General features: G+C 25.9%; 1 long non-coding RNA gene across 1 annotated transcript in view; it reads left to right on the top strand.

Moving 5' to 3' along the window:
* LOC129613833 (uncharacterized) overlaps window positions 1-4,222 on the top strand; it is a 56,014-nt gene extending 51,792 nt beyond the window's left edge. Inside the window, exon 3 of the long non-coding RNA XR_008697343.1 lies at window positions 2,801-4,222. This is a non-coding gene — a long non-coding RNA (uncharacterized LOC129613833). The remainder of the gene's footprint in view (window positions 1-2,800) is intronic.
* The last annotated feature ends 10,462 nt before the right edge of the window (window positions 4,223-14,684 follow it).

The raw sequence follows: 14,684 nt of genomic DNA, 5'->3' as shown, positions 1-14,684 counted from the left end.
TTACTCATAATTTCTTAATAGCCACTATCTGTGTACATCTAAATTGTTTTAGTTAACATTGCGCAATCATTGCCATCACTATTGGAAGTTAGCCGTCCCTGATAAAATTAAAAGAGTAATTTTTAATATTATTTTTAACTCATTTTTTTTTTCTCAGAGTGAATAGCATAAAAATTAAATTGATAATCCTATGTATATAAAAAGAGCGTCATTTTAAATTTTTGTTTTTATTTCATGCTTCTGTTATTGTGTTTGCTTGGCTTGATGAAAATGTTATAAAAATGTAAATAACTTTAATGTTAGTCGTTAAATGTGTTAATTGAAGTCAATATAGGGTATAATTTTGAAATCATAAAAGTCTGGAAAATTATTAACAGCAGTGTTTAATAGAGTTTTTAAATTAATAAAAATGTAGAAAAGTTATGATTTTTATTGAAGTAATTTTTTATTAAAGGGCTGTCACACATTGTATTAAAACGTCATAGCACAATAATATTTTAAGATTATGGTTATTATAACCGCTTAAAAGATAATTTAAAATTTTCAATGTAAATGTGTGTAGTAAAATTCCAGATTTTTCTAATTCATGTATTATGCATTAACTTGAATTAAATTAAATTTTTTTCAAGAAAAATTTTAAATATGTAGTATCAATTAACATAATACATACATATATATGATTACTGAATTATTATGCAACATTTTTTTTGTTGAAAGTTTTGAAGTTTACCACGAAATTAAGGCGAATTTTAAGAAAGTAGAATTATATTGTCATACCTTATGTCATTTAAGTTTCATCTAAGATGTTAAAAAACTTAGTTTAAGCAATTTTTTGAAAAGTAAATTGATTTTAATAGAACAAGTAAGTTTATATTGTCTTACATTATTTTGGAGATGTAATTATGGAAAATATTATGTTCTTTTAAAAACAAATAGTGTAGTACTTTATGAAATGTGGCTAGATAATAAATTAAATTCAAAATGTATCCAATTATTGCATACATTTTGGATAGGAAAAATAAAAAACTGAACTGAAAAACTGAATACAAATATGGCTGGAGATGGAGATGGAAAAAATATTCTCCGAGTTCTGGAAAAAAACGATTTTTAGGTGATGGTAAATTTCAAAAGTTATTTTGTTACTGTAATATTTGACTTGGCTGTGTCATACAAATAACCATTCGCTACTTTTTTGCGTTTTTGGAATAAGAAAAATGTTTGAGCTTCCAATACAATAAGAGCCTAAAAATGGCATTTTTCGGGCTTTGAGAGCATATAACATTAAAAAAATGGAAGATAGGTAAAATATTTTTCTTTTACAGATATAAGTTTAAAATAAAAATCTACTTTATAAGTATTTTAGCTTTCCGAAGCGTGTTAAAGTTTTGTAAACAGACATACGGCAAGAGTTAAAATAATAAGGATTTTTTTACAATTTATTTTAGGAAAGTTTTAAAAATTAGTTAGAAGAGATTTTTTTTCAATTAATGCGTTATACACTGCAATTGCAGTGTAAAAAATTTTGTTTGTACAGTTTTAACTTACATTTTAAATGTTAGGCATTTAAACCGGTTTATTTAGAACTTGAGCTAGTTCGCGTGATGGCGTGTATATGGAGATCCAACGAAATTACAACGAGGCTAATTTGGCTAAGTGTACCTTTGGATGGCCGCGTCAATCTAAATCTAAACCTAAAATTACATTTTATTTTTTCTCTACGATTTTCCCACTGCCATTTTAAAAAATATTTTGTTAGTAAATTACAGCAAATATAAAAAAATAAAAAATTTTATCTTATTTTTTTTTGTTATCAATTTGTCTTTCGGCGTTTTCGTTTAATCATATTTTACATATTTTAAATATTCCGAACGAGTCAAAATTTAGAATATTATTTTCTAACATTGTTTCTTGTATTGTTTTTATTCATGTTATTAAATATTTCAAGTGCATTCTTTTAATTCTATCTCAAGGATAGAATATTCAAATTGTATCGGGATATCAATTGCGGATTAAAATATCAAATCGTTTTTTTTAATTTTAAAAGAATTAAGATTTTTTTTTCCAATTAAATAACAGAAATAACAGAATCCAAAAATGGTACACACAAAATTCACAAATTAGTGCAAATTTGCTGTTCTTTTTATTTCTTATTATATTCGTGTGTTTCACTCCGTTCTGCCGACTTCATTAATCTGCCATTGAATATTTTCTTCTATTCTTTTATTTTTGGAATAAATAAACGAAATCGGTCTTAGAATTTGTTTTTTTTAGTTAAATCACATTACGTCTATAAATATTTTTGAGCGAGTATAAATTTTTAGACTTGAATTTCCTCCATATCTCATGTGCTTCAACTTTACTACCTTTTTTAGGGAAAAGTTTAAAATTTTATTCGCAAATCATGTCTAAGTCTGCGTCTGTGTCAGGTACATGCATGATTATATGATGTTATATACTATAGCTTTCAGTTTTATAGTTTGTATGTCAGTTGTCTATTACCTATTTCGGCTCCGAATAATAAGAGGGAAATTTACTTAGATAACTTTAAAAAACCAAATACTGTAAAAGGAGTGGAATTGTTGGCACGAAGTTGTAGATTGTTTTTGTTTTTTTTTGGTGGGCACGTTATATCAGTTCAGTCGAAAAAACCCTAGCAAAGGTCGTCAAAATTAAAAATTTAACCTTCGTTTTTCATTTTATTGAAATATTTATGATTTTTAAGAATATTAAAATGCTGAAAACAAAACACATTTATTTTTTTTAATTATGTTAAAAATAAAATTTTTCATTTTTTTTTCAGGTAAGTTTTTGCACAGCCTTGAAAGTTTATTGCACAAGGTAGAGTATAAAGGTATAATAATATTAAATTGATGCTTTTTTTTCATTTTAAGTAAGCTAGAGTCATAGAAATAAGGGAAGGGTATTTTTCTTTACAAAAAAATTCTTTTAATATTATAAAATTCTTGTTTATTTTAAAAACAAACTACTGTTTTTCTTTTTATGGTTGAATAGATTTTTAGTTTTTACTTTGAGTTATTGTGCAAAAAGCAAAAAAGAAGAAAAACGTGAAATCAAGTTCGTATTTGAAAAATGTTCAGATTCGTTAGGTTTCCTTGTTTTTTTTACGTTTTTTTCGCATTTGAACTTCTTTGACGTAACTCTTTTTTATTAACGTAACAAATCCTTCTGATTTTAACATCCATTTCGAGGATAACTAATGACTTTATGAATGCCAGTTGCAGATGCTTTGTAAATTTTTTTTATCTATTTTGCATAATTTCTTATACCTTACTTAATAGAGCTAATAAATATTTTTATTCGTTTGGTAAAAAGATCTGAGTTACATTCAAATAATATGCATAAAATGCCAATCCATGCATAAATGTACATTTTATTTGCATATTTTATTAAAAAGCTCAAAAAAGTTGATTAACGACCTACTCTTTGTGAGATTTCACTTTATTTTAAGTAATTTTCTATGAAAATTAGATTGCTTGGTACATGATAATTAGATAGACAATAATTAGGTTAGATTTGATTAGATTAGGTGTGCAATTAGACTTCTTAATTTATAATGCGAAATGAAACGTTTAAACGGGTTTTACTTAAAAGGAAGAGTTCTTTTTGAAGCCGGTGAAAAGTCGGGAATGTTTCTTTGATATGTCTTTTTAATGTTTGTTCACTAATTTATCTTTTTTTTTTTATTTCATTGATTCAAAAATTTGTTGAGACAATAATTGCTAGATAATAGAAAACTGGAAAAGTTTTGTTTGGGATATGGCCCTTTTATTGTATTTGTCATATGGTTGGAGGAATTTCAGTGAAGTATGAAATATGTAACATATGGGGAATGGGAAAATCCATCTACATGCTAGTGATGCGGCCACACCCAGGTGGTGAACTAATAAAACACTTAGAAAGGGGGAATTTTTGAAAACAAAATAAAATCAGTGTTCAATCTTAAATTTTTCAAATCTTAACACATTATTTAAAAAAAAAAGTTCAACATATTGTTTACGGATTTGTTCAAGATTGAGATTTTATATGACTCCACTAAATTTGGCGAATTAAATTTTTGTTGAAATACACTTCCCGACTGTTCTACGTATTTCAGCGTCGACTTATACCATTTGTATTAAAATTTATAGTTGTAACAGTGCATGTAATTAATTCTAACAGCTTTGGGAAATATTAGAACTCAGAACGCTTTCATTTTAATAAGATTACTTTAACATTTTTTGTTTAGCTGAAAAATGAATGAATGTTGTAAAAAATTTTAAAGGTTTCATTCCAAATTCATAATTCATTTGTTGAAAATTTTGTAGAATTTTGTATAATTCAGGGTTTTTTAAGTTATTTTAACATTTTCCAAGATTTTTATATGTAGACACTGCAATTTACTTTATTAAAATATTTTATATGAAACTGTTATTATTTTTCAATTGTCAGTTGCATTAATTATGTGTCGTTGTACTGCATCGCATTACAAATAATAAGTCGTTTTACTGTACGGCATACAAAAGGAGAGGTGATGTAATGGGACTAAATTTTGCATGTCGAGTTTTCGGTTGAAATGGATGGTAGCATATTTTTATGGTAGCAAAGCGTAAATAGGCTATTTTTAAAAAAAACTTCCAATGAAATTGGGTAACAGTAATTGATCTCTTTATCAAATGAACCAAATTTAATTCTTAGAGCTATGGAATACTTTGAAGGTTACTAGTATTACTTAATTTGAAATAAGTATTTAAAATGATTTTCAAAAATCTTGTGAAACGCGTACTGGAAATCGATAAGAACGAATCAATATGAATTTTTTGATATTATTCAGAAAATACACATTAGCAATCGGTTATTTGGCGTACATTCGATTTTTTTAGTTCAGTTCCGCTGTTGCAATTGAAAATATTCTTATTTTAAATCTGAGTATTTTACTTCCAATGTAACAGACGGGTATTTAAAATAAATACAATTTTATATTCTTAAAATTCTATTCTAAGAGCATCACATACTTAGTTTAAGTGTTTGAGACACTAGTACATGCTACATTGCAAGAATGGTCAAGTTAAAAACAATTTTAAGAAAAGAAGGCACTTAACATCGATTAATGCTAACCCATTTTGAAATTTTTTATTTCAGTACATAATCATATTATATACAAAGTATTATGTAATATAAATATCATCTTTTAATTCATTCTTATTGTGTCATCATTGTGTGTTAAAAAGGACAGCGATGATATAAATTGCGAACCTCTTTCACTGATTTTCTTTTAAGATATTTTTTTTTGTTTTGTTAAAAGAAAAGGAAAATTGCTTACTTGGCAAAATCATTTTTATGGTTTATCATTTTTGTTATATTCTTCTCTTGCTGCTTGACTATTTATTAAATCAACGAAGTCAAAACGTATACTGCCATATCATTTTTCTATAAACAACAAGAAGAAGAAGAACATTCCTTTGTAATAATGTATGAATGTACGTACGAATAAGAAGAAAATTTTCTCAGACTTTTCTTTTCATTTTCATTGGAATCCCCAATAGAAATGTGAAATCTTTTGCAGATCTTATTTCTTTATTTAATTTTTTTTTTCAGTATTTTAATACAAAATAATTTTTTTAAGGGAGAAAAAATGAAAATGATAAAGTTCTTATATAACAAGAATATAAAAAAAAAGGATATTGTGTAACTTTTCATCCTCACAAATACAAGTAGAGCACTTTATCATGAATTGCGGGAATATAATCTTATTTTTTTTTATTATTTTATATATTTAAGATAACTTGATATACACACGTATTTTATTGAAATTGACTTGAAAAAAATTGTGTCTTTGTATAGTTTTTAAGATAAAAATTTTAATTTAAAACTGGTTTTTCATTTTCCTTTTTTTTAAACTTCCATTCCAATGACAATCAACATTGTATCCCAACATAGTAGCTTTTTAGTCAAATTTTTTTTCCTTTTCTCCAATAAATAGGTCATTAACATGTTATAGCTCTATATGATGTATAAGTCACTGTTCAGTTGCTTGTTCACATTATTTATTTTAGAAAATCTCTAAAAATCCGGGTGAATCAAATTTTGACAATTTTATATTTATAATTTTATTTTCAGGCCTATATAGGAAAATATTACCTGAATCTACCTGAATATGCATAAGAATAAAGTCAGGGGCGGATAAAATATAAAAAATACTTATTTTTAGGTACCATAACATTTTGAAAATGAAATAAAATATGAATCACTAGGCCATGTGATAGCAGGCCATGTCAGGCTTTTCATGACAAAATTTTTCAAAAAAACTTTCCAAAATTTTTTCATCTGTTTCTGGAATAAATTGAGATGAAATAGATTTATGCTTCTTTTACTGTAAAACTAGCGTAGGCAAAAATTATTATGAAAAAATTCCACTTTAAATGAATACCTATTTTGAATCAATTTCTGTCTTAAATTCTGACAGCTGATGGCTATTAATAAATGATTTATTTATATAGTTATCACATCCGAAAATAATCAATATTTAAAATTTTTCAAAACAAATTCCTCTTAATTCTTCTTCCAATTTTCAGCAAATATAAAATAAACATGCATGTGGGCGGATATATGAATTCCGTGTATCATTTCGGTAACGGGTTAAAAATTAATAACTAGAGAAATGAAATTTTATGATAAAAGTCTCTTTATTGCAATACATACTTAGAATCAATCAACAATTTGAACCCAAATTTTTAGAATATTACTTAACAATAAATTATTTTTAGAAAATTTTTGGAAAACTACCACTAAATTATTTTGATCCTGTAAAAATTCATACCCCGTGTTTATTTCATACAAACAATTAGTCAAATATTTGTTATCCTTTTAAAAAACGTTCTGTTTTTCAATTTTTGAATTAAAATTCAATGGAATTTTATTTCTATTTAGAATTTTTTATTCATTGTGCTCCCTAATGCGGTAGTGTTATCTTAAAATTTAATTAAAACTCATACGTCAAAGCAAAAGCAAACTTAAAGTTCGCGTTATTATTATTTGTTTTAAAAAACCTGTGATAAATCGAAATTATTAAGCTCGCATACAAATGAATGCTCCAAAGATAATGAAAACTTACCTTCCCTTTTTTAATGCTAAGAAAAAGTTGTCCAAGATATAGACATTGTATAGTTTCAAGAATTCTGTCCATGCATCGGTCGTAGTAGCTCAAAAACACGAGAGTTAGGTTAACTAAATATCCATAAATTGCTTATTAAAAATATGTTAAGAATTCTATTCAATTTGAGTTCGATCGAAGTACCTGTTTAAATAGGTATGATAGCTATTACAAAAATAAGTACAAAAATAATTTAGTCATAACATAAAAAACGGAAAGTATATAGAGCTACTAAATTTTACATAAACAGTTTTGATAGCCAGGGTCAATAATTCGGCAAAATTTTGTTGTAGTTGTTTAAGTTTTTACAATAATGGGTTGTACCGGGTATAAGTTGTTACAATAGCTCATATACAACTTTGAAATAATTTTGATAATTTTGAAAACTACTGACAAATTTCGAATTTTTGACAAATGAGTTTAAAGGCTAAATTTTAAAGTCTACAACAAGTTTAATAACAGTACAAATATTCTACTAAAATGTTAATAGAAATCAAAGAAATCTTTTCTACGGGTATAACAGACTTGATACGATCCACTTTCTCTTCTCTCATTTTAAAATTAAATTAATAACCTATAGGAATGGTTTGAATTTATTAGATTTAATATCCTTTTATAAATGTATTCTAAATTTTCTATTAAAAAACATTTCTTAACCAACATTTTCAATTTAATTTTTTGTGTTTTTTGAATAAATTTAATTTTAATAAGATGCTAAAAAGATGTTCAGATATGAAAAAAATTAAATTAAACTTTACTAATTATTATTATTTACATATGCACATAATATACGCAAGTATATGTGTAGATTATATACGAAAAATTCGATATTTTCATAAACCGGCGTTTGCAAATAATTTATTTAAACATATAAATATATATATTTATGCATGTATATACAAATGAAAAAGTAGGAGAAATTTTAAATTAAAATGAATAAAATGTGCCTTAAAAACCTTGGCAAATATTTTTCCTTTTTATTTTTTCGAAAAGTAAATTGTTTTTCACGTTTCAAGGAACATAAACAATTACATATATGTGATGTATATATGTGTTTAGGTATTTCATTATAAAGAGGAGAATAAAATATGCTTTCAAAGAATAAATTCAGAGAAATATCAGAAATATCTTTGTTTTTATTCTCATACAATACTGGAAACCCATTTATATATATATAAACACAAATATTATTTATTTGTTTGTTATGTTTGTTTTTGTTTTTTTTTCGTACAAATTAAATTTGTAAAGGGATCATGAATACTTTAATTCTTTTTATCAAAACAAAAATTTTGTGATCTTAAAAGTGATTTAAGAGTTTTACGGGGCAAACTTTATTTACTCTTTATAAAATATATGGGAAGAAAATCGAATTAATATGTTACCATCACATATGTACATATGTATATGTACGTATGAATGTATGTTTCAAACTTTAATAAGAAAATACAAGAGAAATAAAGTTGGGTCAAACCAATGGTTTGTATTGTAGCACTTTTCCCTTCAACAAGTGAAAATTCTGCTTTTAAATACAGTCTATGTATAGCTATCACACTATTAAAATTATTTTCATTCAAATACAAACTATTTCTAGGATTGCATATATTTAGGATGACGCATATATGCAGTCTTTGAAATAAAGCAAAAATTAATATAAAAAGGGGTTAACATAATGCTCGATTTTAAGGGTTAATTGTGTGAGTTAAGAAAAATAATTATATTTTTTAATTTCATGGAATTTACCGTTAGCTTTTTGCGTTTATAAAAATTTGGAAAAGCTTGCGGTTTCGGAAATATAAGGTGTCAAAAATTCAAATTTTACGAATTTCAAGAGGTGATAACTTGAGAGGGGGTGGAGATGGAAAAAAATTTTCTTCTAACAAAATGAACTATTTATTAATATCTAAAAGCTCCTAAAATTTCAAGCTTCTAGAGTCTGGGGTGTAGAAGAAAACCGACATCAAAAATTTGGAAAAAAAAGACTTTAAATAACGGTAAATTTGAACGGCCATTTTGTTTTTTTTAAGTTGAACTATAGTATACCGCGCAAGGGGAAGCAAGCCATTGCCTTTCTGCGTTTGAAAAATTTCAAAAATGCTTATGGTTTCATTGCAACAAATATTTAAAAAAGGTCATTTTTAGGGTTTTGGGGGGGTATATCTTCTAGAGGGGGGGAGATAGGTAAAAATTTTGTTCTACGGAAATAAGTTTCTAGTGAAGATCTATGTACGTATTAAATTTCAGCTTTCTATCTTCAAAGATGTAGAAGTTTTGTAAACAGACACACGGACGGACGGACGGACGGACGGACGGACTGACGGACGGACGGACGGACGGACGGACAGAGTGAAACTAATAAGCACTTTTTTCAAAAATTTTTTTGGAAAAGTGCTAAAAAATAACAACAGCAAATATTATAAGATTAACAAACTTTAGACATTTACAGCTGTCATTTTTGACAATTTTGTTATTATGTTTTGACATTAAGTTTTGAGTATACATATGTATATGTAAGTATTTAGATTCTTTATAATCTTGTATTTTTCTTATTTTTGATGCGTGCAACTGATACGAGTACAAGAGGTTTAAGAATTTTTTTGTTTATTATAAAGTTTTGACTTGATAAGGGTGTTTTTGGGTAAATCAATTAAAAATATGAATTTATTAACATTAATTTCTCAATTTTGACAATATGTTATGCTTAGGTTTGTAAATTAAATTTATAGGTAAAATTTTTAAAAATTCAAAGTTTATTTTCTTATTAAGCCAAAGAACGTATACAAAGAAAAAGGATAAAACGAAAAAAAGACTCCATTTTGAAAATTTTAAAATTAACTTTTGTAATTTAAGAGAATCAGAACAAAAAGAAATAATATTTTTGAGTAATTTCTGGTTGCTGCAGAAACCAGTATGACACCACTTTCATTTTTACAAAAAGTTGGGCATTTAAAACAAATCTTAAAGATTTAGGCAAATGACACAAAAAAAATATTTTTTAAAATTTCAATGCAGAATCGCATATTTTTTAATAATTTTCTTTCTTTTAAAAAAAAACTCAGATTACCTTAATGCATACGAACCCTTTTTTTGTGACACAAATTTTCTGTTAACAAAAACTAGTTAAACATTTTCATATAAAATAAACAAGGAAATTAAAAGATCAGGTTCTTTAAATGTAATTTTGAAGGTCTTAAAAAGCATTATATTAAGTCAGCGATTGAAGATTGCCGTAATGGTAATTGTTATAGCATGTCTGTAAGTAGTTGTTTGTCTTTTATTTAATTTGAGTTCGAAAATTAATATCAGCAGTATTTTGAAAAAAAAATAAAGTCGGATGAACCCAATGGTTTGTAAAATAGCATGTTCCCCTCAACAAGTGAAAATACTAATTTTAAAAACAATCTGCATTATCAAAACTACTTTCATTCATATACTAATATTTCATACTAATATTTCAAAGTTTGCATACTTTTAGGGCGAGGAAAAAAAATTGAAAAAGGGGTTAACATAATGCTCTAATTCAAAAGACAATTACATGAGTCAGGAAAAAAAATAGTTTTTTTTTTATGGTGTGCACTTACCGTTGGCTTTTTCCAATTACAGAAATTTGGAAAACTTACACTTTCGGAAATATAATATGCGAAAAATTCAAATTTTACAAATTTCGAGAGGCGATAACTCACGAGAAGGTAGAGGTGGAAAAAATTTTCTTCTAACGGAATGAACTATTCATTACTGTATAAAAGATACTAAAATTTAGGCTCCTAAAATCTGCGGTCTGGAAGAAAAATTTTGAAACTTTGGCCATTTTGTTTCTTAAAAGTCCAAATATGGTAGCCGCTTTAAAAAAAATCAGGCATTACACTTTTCTTTAAAATAAATAATAAGAGCAATGCCAAGTTTTAGTGAGTTTTGTGTTGAAAATGGTTATTCTCTCGAACTGATAATGCCATTTTATTTGAAAATTTTTAGACAAAAAGAAACCAGTTACATTTATTTCAAGATGTGGATTGTTCTACGGTTTCTTCAAATTCTACAAAAATAAAAGTATGTACGACAAAATTTTGTTTTTATTTTATGAAATTCTCCTTCTTTGCGTTGCAAAAAAATCATGTCATTTAAATTCAAATGTTTCGAATCGTAAATTTTTAGCCATTTAATTCACGTGGCTTTCCAAAAGAAAATGAAGCAACGAAAAATGAAAAATTGTTTTTCTTTTAATTCAAGAAAACTACACATTATACATACAGTAGTTACTATTATTTATTTGTTTTATATATTCAGACTTACGCATTCCTAAATAAAGGAAAGAGAAAAACGGTTCTAAATTCAATTTATTTTTAATTAAAATATTGTAGTTTCATTAAATTTATTTATTTTAAATAACAAAATTTTAATTAAGTTTCACATTTTATTAGAATAATAAAACGTTTTTGTTTGCAAATAAAATACTAGAAAGCTTTGTTAAGTTGACTATAGCTCAATAGCTATTGAAAACCATTTTAGGAACTGTATTATATATTATGTTGAGATATGTATGTATTTAGTGTCATATCAAGTGATTTAATATAATATAATAAATTATATAGGACCAAACAAGGAAAGGAAATGTTTTGCATGTGTTTTTCAAAACATACGTTTATGACGAGTAAATTTAGCGAATGAATTTTTTTACATATTGTAAAAATTTCACAGCAGGCATTATCAATTTGCTTGAACAACAATTTTCTTAACATTCTTGCAGCAATAAATTTCCCTTGTATCACATGCAAATGACAATAGAAAGATATAAAACTGCTAAAAAAGCAGATATTGTTGATTCCTTAAATAGGTATAATAAAGAGGCAATTAGGCCATTAGGCTTCTTAAAGTGAAAAAATTTATTATTATAGCATACATTTTTTAAATTAGAATGTTTGATGGCAAGAGTGATTTATGATCTTGTTATTTATTTGTGTTACATGTGAGGAATAAGAGAAAAAGTAATTTATTTTCCAATATAATAGGCGTATAAGAGCGTCATTACAAGAATAGAGACTAAAATCATATGATTTTTGCTTTTCTTATAACATGCTTTAGTAATTATATGCAGCCAAATTTGGCGTAACAGTAAGCATAATTATTTTATTAAATATAATAAAGATATTGTTAAATTGAAGAAATAAGATTAATTATCGTTTAATAGTTTTCGTAAAGTATTTGTTATGATGATGAAAGAGTATGAGAGCGCAAAATGAAGTTTTACAATAACTTAATTAAAGCATGTACTTTCACGATTTTGAAGAGCTATAACATGACGGAGGGGATGGTATATTTAATAATGCGTAATTGAAGATTTGAACAGTGAATGTTTTACAATTTTTGATATATCAGAAAATCATTTTTCTTGCACAACGCTGCTTACGTGCTCGAAAATTCTGTATATATAAATAATGCATAAACGCACACACCATACATGAATATGTATAAAGGAGAGATGATGAATTAAAGGGTACGATACGATGTTATGAATAACTTACTTAATTCAACGTGATTAATGATATGCGAGTGAGTTTTTTTTGTTTTATTTTTTTAAATAGAAATCTGATAAGAACAACACATAAACGATGAAATTTTCTCTTTTATTTTCTTAAAAAATAAGAGCACAATTTAATTACGGCCTCATATTATGGAATTTTACTTTTTTACTCACCAGATGAGGAAAAAGTGAATGACTCTCAAAATATTATTCGTATACGATAAAATTTCTAGTTTCGATGTATTGGTTGAAGGTGATACGTTCGATTGATAATATTCAATAGAAATTCAGTAGAAAAAATGAAAATTCTTGTTTTTCTAAAAGAGGTGACTGAAAAACTAAGATCGGGGCAAGAATTTTAAACGAGTTCAAAATCATAAAAAAACTAAGAAAAGGCAAAGGAAATTGTATGCGATTGTAGAAAAACCTAAAAAACCTAAGACAATATTCATATTTAATAATGTCTGTGAGAGAAGCCTTCATTTTAATAAATTATAAGTGAATTTTTCTAAGTCAAAATTTCCAAAATCGTTTTCGCGTTGAACCTAGTTCTCTAATTAAAATTCAGTTTTATTTTTATCTCGTTTTAATATTTTGGTTGTCTAAATTTAGGGGCTTAGGCGATATTTCGAAAGACTGCAAAAGGACGAATGAATAAATTATGAATTAAAGTTCTGCAAAGGAAATTAATAAAATGGAACAAAGTATATAAATGGATATACAACTACAATATGTTATATTAGATTTATATAGAACGTGTATTTACAGAAGACTCTGATACACGTATAAAAAAACATTATGTATGTATGTACGTAAAATGAATGAATAAGAATTTTATTTTTGGAATTTTATTATCAAAAATGTAGTCCTTTTTTCCCTAAAATTATTTAAGTGTCAAAAAGGCAGTGAATTATGAGTTTTCTCTTTTATAAGAGTAAAGTGATTTTTCTTTTATTTGTTGTCTTAATATCCATATATAAGAACTTATATTCGACGGGTATTATAAATTTATCACTCCGTTTATAACTATGAGAAATGTAGACATCTGACATATAGAAATAATGATCTTAATCAGTGTTCGATTCTGGGTTGATTAAGCTACGGGTATTAATATGTTGCGGCGATTAATCAAAGACATTTTAAGATAGACTAATTAAATTTTTACAATCGTTTATAGTAGTAATTTTGATGCTAATCGAATTTAATTGAAGCAGCGGTCGTTAGTTTGTTAGTCGAATGTTAGCCATACAGTTTTCAAAACAATTAAGTCATATCTTAAAAGCTATATAAAAGCTATAGTTCTTAAGGTTTTTATAAAATAGTTTAGTTAATAGAGGCTGTATAAGTGCTTCTGTCAGGAGTTACTTTAATAAATATTCGTACGGGTATCACACAGTTGATAAAGTTAACTCTATCTTTTCTTCTCTTTCTTGTAATATTAATAAATAATTTTTTTGCTTTGTGTTTTTCTATACAATAAAAGATATCAATTTCAATGGGAAATTATAATGAGAATCACTGATGATGGTTTTATCTATAATTTGTATTAAATTTAAATGTATGTTGCTTTGATAAAAAATTTGTTGTCTTTAGAAATTTCTAAGAAGGGAGAGATGTAAAAAATTTTATTGTGAGAAAATTTTCTTTTAGGGAATATGTGAAAATTTTCTTTTTTTGTTTCTTTGATTTTAGAAATCAATTGCTGAAAGCCTGAAGTAGAATAGATAAAAGAAATTTTTATTTAACAAAAAATTTGTTTTCTTTCCTTTTTTATTGTGTAAATTTATATTTTGTATTAAATATAGATAAATTATATAGATAACATTGATATTTAAGTAAATAAAAAAGAAAATTTTATTGATAATATGAGCTTAAGAGTGATATAATGAGTGGCGTATGTTTTTAAGTGTGGAGAACAAAGGTATATACATATGGTTTGCTTAACCGAATTCTGTATCCGATAAATTTTCATTGTATTTATGAGCATTATCGTTGTAATTGAATTAATACTAGCCAAAC

This window comes from Condylostylus longicornis, unplaced genomic scaffold, assembly GCF_029603195.1.
Source record: "Condylostylus longicornis isolate FDR11 unplaced genomic scaffold, ASM2960319v2 ptg000001l, whole genome shotgun sequence".
In the NCBI taxonomy this organism is placed as follows: domain Eukaryota; kingdom Metazoa; phylum Arthropoda; class Insecta; order Diptera; family Dolichopodidae; genus Condylostylus; species Condylostylus longicornis.
This window is presented reverse-complemented; position numbering and strand designations above follow the sequence as displayed.